The sequence below is a fragment of the Vigna unguiculata genome, unplaced genomic scaffold (genome assembly GCF_037176805.1).
Source record: "Vigna unguiculata cultivar grain cowpea cultivar isolate G323 ecotype 2 unplaced genomic scaffold, ASM3717680v1 ptg000427l, whole genome shotgun sequence".
NCBI lineage: Eukaryota > Viridiplantae > Streptophyta > Magnoliopsida > Fabales > Fabaceae > Vigna > Vigna unguiculata.
This window is the reverse complement of record NW_028197062.1, coordinates 518-7500: the sequence shown is the minus strand read 5'-3', so window position 1 is coordinate 7500 and position 6983 is coordinate 518. Positions and strand designations below refer to the sequence as shown.

General features: G+C 36.9%; 1 non-coding gene across 1 annotated transcript; it reads right to left on the bottom strand.

Annotated features, from left to right (window-relative positions):
• Positions 1–6557: 6557 nt before the first annotated feature.
• Positions 6558–6638, bottom strand: TRNAL-CAA (transfer RNA leucine (anticodon CAA)). Its single transcript has one exon. It is a non-coding gene; the product is annotated as a tRNA-Leu (tRNA).
• Positions 6639–6983: the final 345 nt, after the last annotated feature.

The following is a 6983-nucleotide window of genomic DNA, read 5'->3' as shown; positions in this document are numbered from 1 at the left end:
TGAGAAACAAGCGGGCTATTTCTTTGCAAAATTGTGCTCAATTTCATATGTGGCAATTCCGTCAAGATCTCTTCGTTAGTTGGGGGAAGAGTCCGCACGAATCGGATTTTTTGAGGAACATGTCACGAGAGAATTGGATTTGGTTAGACAATGTGTGGTTGGGAAACAAGGATCGGTTTTTTAGCAAGGTACGGAATGTATCATCAAATCTTCAATATGATTCCACGAGATCTAGTTTCATTCAAGTAACGGATTCTAGCCAATTGAAAGGATCTTCTGATCAATCCAAGGATTCTTTCGATTCCATTAGGAATGAGGATTCGAAATATCACACATTGATCAATCAAAGAGAGATTCAACAACTAAAAGAAAGATCGATTCTTTGTTGGGATCCTTCCTTTCTTCAAACGGAACGAACAGAGATAGAATCAGAGCGATTCCTTAAAATCCTTTCTGGATATTCCTCAATGTGCCGACTATTCATGGAACGTGAGAAGCAGATGAATAATCATCTGCTTCCGGAAGAAATCGAAGAATTTTTTGGGAATCCTGCAAGAGCCACTCGTTCTTTTTTCTCTGACAGATGGTCAGAACTTCATCTGGGTTCGAATCCTACTGATAGGTCTACTAGAGATCAGAAATTGTTGAAAAAAGAACAAAAGAAACATCTTGCTTTTTCCAGGCGATCGGAAAAGAAAGAAATAGTGAATTTATTCAAGATAATTATGTACTTACAAAATACCGTCTCAATTCATCCTATTTCATCCTATCGAGGATGTGATATGGTTCCAAAGGGTGAACTGGACAGTTCCAATAAGATTTCATTCTTGAACAAAAATCCATTTTGGGGTTTATTTCATCTATTCCATGACCGGAACAGGGGGAGATACACGTTACACCACGATTTTGAATCAGAAGATATATTTCAAGAAATGGCAGATCTATTCACTCTATCAATAACCGAGCCGGATCTGGTGTATCATAAGGAATTTGATTTTTCTATGGATTCCTCCGGATTGGATCAAAAACATTTCTTGAATGAGTTATTGAACTCCAGGGATGAATCGAAAAAGCACTCTTTATTGGTTCTACCTCCTCTTTTTTATGAAGAGAATGAATCTTTTTATCGAAGGATCATAAAAAAATGGGTCCAGACCTCTTGCGGAAATAATGTGGAAGATCCAAAACCTAAAATAGTTGTATTTGCTAGCAACAACATAATGGAGGCAGTCAATCAATATAGATTGATCCGAAATCTGATTCAAATCCAATATAGCACCCATGGTTACATAAGAAATGTATTGAATCGATTCAATTGCAACTTCGAATATGGAATTCAAAGGTATCAAATAGGAAATGATACTCTGAATCATCGAACTAGAATGAAATACACGATCAACCAACATTTATCAAATTTGAAAAAGAGTCAGAAGAAGTGGTTCGATCCTCTTATTTTGATTTCTCGAACGGAGAGATCTATGAATTGGGATCCTAATGTATATAGATACAAATGGTCCAATGGGAGCAAGAATTTCCAGGAACATTTGGACTATTTCATTTCTGAGCAGAATAGCCGTTTTCAAGTAGTGTTCGATCGATTACATATTAATCAATATTCGATTGATTGGTCTGAGGTTATCGACAAAAAAGATTTGTCTAAGTCACTTTGTTTATTTTTGTCCAAGTTACTTCTTTTTTTGCCCAAGTTTCTTCTCTTTTTGTCTAACTCACTTCCTTCTTTTTTATTTGTGAGTTTTGGGGGTATCCCCATTCATAGGTCCGAGATCCACATCTATGAATTGAAAGGTCCGAATGATCCACTCTGTAATCAGTTATTAGAATCAATAGGTCTTCAAATCTTTCATTTGAAAAAAAGGAAACCCTTATTATTGGATGACCAAGATACTTCCCAAAAATCGAAATTCTTGATCAATGGAGGAACAATATCACCATTTTTGTTCAATAAGATACCAAAGTGGATGATTGACTCATTCCATACTAGAAAGAATCGCAGGAAATCTTTTGATAACACAGATTCCTATTTCTCAATGATATCCCACGATCCAGACAATTGGCTGAATCCCGTGAAACCATTTCATAGAAGTTCATTGATATACTATTTTTATAAAGCAAATCGACTTCGATTCTTGAATAATCAATATCACTTCTGCTTCTATTGTAACAAAAGATTCCCTTTTTATGTGGAAAAGGCCCGTATCAATAATTATGATTTTACGTATGGACAATTCCTCAAAATCTTGTTCATTCGCAACAAAATCTTTTCTTTTTGCGATGGTCAAAAAAAACATGCTTTTTTGAAGAGAGATACTATTTCACCAATCGAGTTACAGGTATCTAACATATTGATACCTAACGATTTTCCGCAAAGTGGCGACGAAGGGTATAACTTCTACAAATCTTTCCATTTTCCAATTCGATACGATCCATTCGTTCGTGGAGCTATTTACTCGATCGCAGACATTTCTGGAACACCTCTAACAGAGGGACAAATAGTCCATTTTGAAAAAACTTATTGTCAACCTCTTTCAGATATGAATATACCTGATTCAGAAGGGAAGAACTTGTATCAGTATCTCAATTTCAATTCAAACATGGGTTGGATTCACACTCCATGTTCTGAGAAATATTTACCATCCGAAAAAAGGAAAAAACGGAGTTCTTGTCTACAAAAATGCCTTGAGAAAGGTCAGATGTATAGAACCTTTCAACAAGATAGTGTTTTTTCAACTCTCTCAAAATGGAATCTATTCCAAACATATATACCATGGTTCCTTACCTCGACGGGGTACAAATATCTAAATTTCATATTTTTAGATACTTTTTCAGACCTATTGCCGATACTAAGTAGCAGCCAAAAATTTGTATCCATTTTTCATGATATTATGCATGGGTCAGATATATTATGGCGAATTCGTCAGATTCCATTGTGTCTTCCACAATGGAATCTGATAAGTGAGATTCCGGGTAATTGTTTCCATAATCTTCTTCTGTCCGAAGAAATGACTCATCGAAATAATGAGTTACTATTGATATCGACACATCTGAGATCGCTAAATGTTCAGGAGTTCTTCTATTCAATCCTTTTCCTTCTCCTTGTTGCTGGATATCTCGTTCGTACACATCTTCTCTTTGTTTCTCGAGTCTATAGTGAGTTACAGACAGAGTTCGAAAAGGTAAAATCTTTGATGATTCCATCATACATGATTGAGTTGCGAAAACTTCTGGATAGGTATCCTACATCTGAACTGAATTCTTTCTGGTTAAAGAATATCTTTCTAGTTGCTCTGGAACAATTAGGAGATTCTCTAGAAGAAATACGGAGTTTTGCTTTTGGTAGCAACATGCTATGGGGTGGTGGTCCCGCTTATGGGGTCAAATCCATACGTTCTAAGAATAAATATTGGAATCTCATCGATCTCATAAGTATTATACCAAATCCCATCAATCGAATCGCTTTTTCGAGAAATACGAGACATCTAAGTCATCCAAGTAAAGCAATCTATTCCTTGATAAGAAAAATAAAAAACGTGAATGGTGATTGGATTGATGATCAAATAGAATCCTGGGTCTCGAACACTGATTCGATTGATGATAAAGAAAAAGAATTCTTGGTTCAGTTTTCTACCTTAACAACAGAAAAAAGGATTGATCAAATTCTATTGAGTCTTACTCATAGTGATCTTTTATCAAAGAATAACTCTGGTTATCAAATAAGTGAACAACCGGGAGCAATTTACTTACGATACTTAGTTGACATTCAAAAAAAGTATCTAATGATTTATGAATTCAATACATCCTGTTTAGTAGAAAGACGTATATTCCTTGCTAATTATCAGACAATTACTTATTCACACACCTTGTGGGGGGCTAATAGTTTGCATTTCCCATCTCATGGAAAACCCTTTTCGCTCCGCTTAGCCCTACCTCCCCCTAGTAGGGGTATTTTAGTGATAGGTTCTATAGGAACTGGACGATCCTATTTGGTCAAATACCTAGCGACAAACTCCTATGTTCCTTTCATTACAGTATTTCTGAACAAGTTCCTGGATAACAAGCCTAAGGGTTTTCTTATTGATAATAGTGACTATATTGATGATAGTGACGATATTGATGATAGTGACGATATTGATGATAGTGACGATAGTGACGATATCGACCGTGACCTTGATATGGAGCTGGAGCTTCTAACTATGATGAATACGCTAACTATGGATATGATGCCAGAAATAGACCGATTTTATATCACCTTTCACTTCGAATTAGCAAAAGCAATGTCTCCTTGCATAATATGGATTCCTAACATTCATGATCTGGATGTGACTGAGTCGAATTACTTATCCCTCGGTCTTTTAGTGAACTATCTCTCCAGGGATTGTGAAAGATGTTCCACTAGAAATATTCTTGTTATTGCTTCGACTCATATTCCCCAAAAAGTAGATCCAGCTCTAATAGCTCCGAATAAATTCAATACATGCATTAAGATACGAAGGCTTCTTATTCCACAACAACGAAAACACTTTTTCACTCTTTCATATACTAGGGGATTTCACTTGGAAAAGAAAATGTCCCATACTAATGGATTCGGGTCCACGACGATGGGTTCAAATGTACGAGATCTTGTAGCACTTAACAATGAGGCCCTATCGATTAGTATTATACAAAAAAAATCCATCATAGACACTAATATAATTAGTTCTGTTCTTCATAGACAAACTTGGGATTTCCGATCTCAGGTAAGATCGGTTCAGGATCATGGGATCCTTTTCTATCAGATAGGAAGGGCTGTTTCACAAAATGTACTTCTAAGTAATTGCTCCATAGATCCTATATCTATCTATATGAAGAAGAAATCATGTGACGGGGGGATTCTTATTTGTACAAATGGTACTTCGAACTTGGAACGAGTATGAAGAAATTAACGATACTTCTTTACCTTTTGAGTTGTTCTGCCGGATCGGTCGCTCAAGACCTTTGGTCTCTACCCGGACCTGATGAAAAAAATGGGATCACATCTTATGGACTCGTTGAGAAGAATTATGATCTAGTTCATGGCCTATTAGAAGTAGAAGGCGCTCTGGTGGATCCTCACGTACAGAAAAAGATTGCAGTCAATTTGATAAGGATCGAGTGACATTGCTTCTTCGGTCCGAACCAAGGAATCCCTTAAATAGGATTCAAAATGGATCTTATTCTATCGTTGATCAGAGATTTCTCTATGAAAAATATGAATCGGAGTTTGAAGAAGGGGGAGGAGTCCTCGACCCGCAACAGATAGAGGAGGATTTTTTCAATCACATCGTTTGGGCTCCTAGAATATGGCGCCCTTGGGGCTTTCTATTTGATTGTATTGAAAGGCCCAATAATTTGGGATTTCCCTATTGGGCCAGGTCATTTCGGGACAAGCGGATCATTTATGATGAAGAGGATGAGCTTCAAGAGAATGATTCAGAGTTCTTGCAGGGTGGAACCATGCAGTACCAGACACGAGATAGATCTTCCAAAGAACAGGGCTTTTTTCGAATAAGCCAATTCATTTGGGACCCCGTGGATCCACTCTTTTTCCTATTCAAAGATCAGCCTTTTGTCTCTGTGTTTTCACATCGACAATTCTTTACAGATGAAGAGATGTCAAGGGAACTTCTTACTTCCCAAACAAATCTTCCTACATCTATATATAAACACTGGTTTATCAAGAATACGCAAGAAAAGCATTTTGAATTGTTGATTCATTGCCAGAGATGGCTTAGAATCAATAGTTCATCATCTAAAGGATTTTTCCCTTCTAATACTCTATCTGAGAGTTATCAATATTTATCAAATCTGTTCCTATCTAACGAAGCGCTATTGGATCAAATGACAAAGACATTGTTGAGAAAAAGATGGCTTTTCCCAGATGAGATAGTTGTTGCTAGCTGCTCCAATAACGAATCATTGGTTTAACTGAATAACTAAAAAAAAAATAGATAGACCTTTCTTTCTCTTCGTCTCAGGTCGATGGATCTTCTCACTTGAAAGATCCCCTATATCGATAATACACATTCCAGTTGACCGAGCCTAATTCGAATTGTTTTGTTCCGAAGCAAAGAGATCCACGGGGCGGTTTGTCCTATTCAGATATTCACAACCAAGAAGTATTGAATTTTATTTTTGTTTTCGGATAGGCCCTGAAAGGAGAAGAAAGGTTGGAATGCCAATAGGCGTCTATATTTTGAATTCACCCGACCCGAAAGTACACTATCCATTTTGGGAACGTCCGGTGCCAAAGTCATTGAATGGGTAAGTCGCCAATTCCTAAAACGAACTATTTAATGTACTTTATCCGCCCGCTGGGCTACGAGTGGGTATTTTACCAGAGGTTTTTATTGTATCAATCTACCCCTGTGTGATTCTTGTTGAAGCATATACTCCTCGGGGAGGGTAGGGTGCAGGGCGGACGATTTCAAAACCGATTACCCATTCATTAGATAGAGAAGATCACCAAGATTTCGTGATTCGCTGTCGAACTTATTCCAATTCAATAAGAGATCTCAATATTATGCCTTGAAGAGGACTCGAACCTCCACGCTCTTTAGCACGAGATTTTGAGTCTCGCGTGTCTACCATTTCACCACCAAGGCATCTTGAAAGTGAATCGTATTCCATGAATATGATATCTATTTAGTGTGATGTATGGAATATATGACAAAGGTAGAGTGTTAGAGTCTTTTTATTGATTGGTCATGTCATATAGGCCCGAGTCGGACATCCAATTGGTTCGATTTGAATTATCCAGAGGATATCTTATCTATCTATATAGATAGATATAGATAGATATAGATATTCTATCAAAAAAAAAATGGACTAATTCAACCTATTTATCGATTCAATAGAAGCCCAAAGAGATGAATTGAATAGGGTCCTAAATAATGAGAGATATGTGAAAAACAGGTCCGATTACGCCTATTCCTAATCCTAAATAGAAT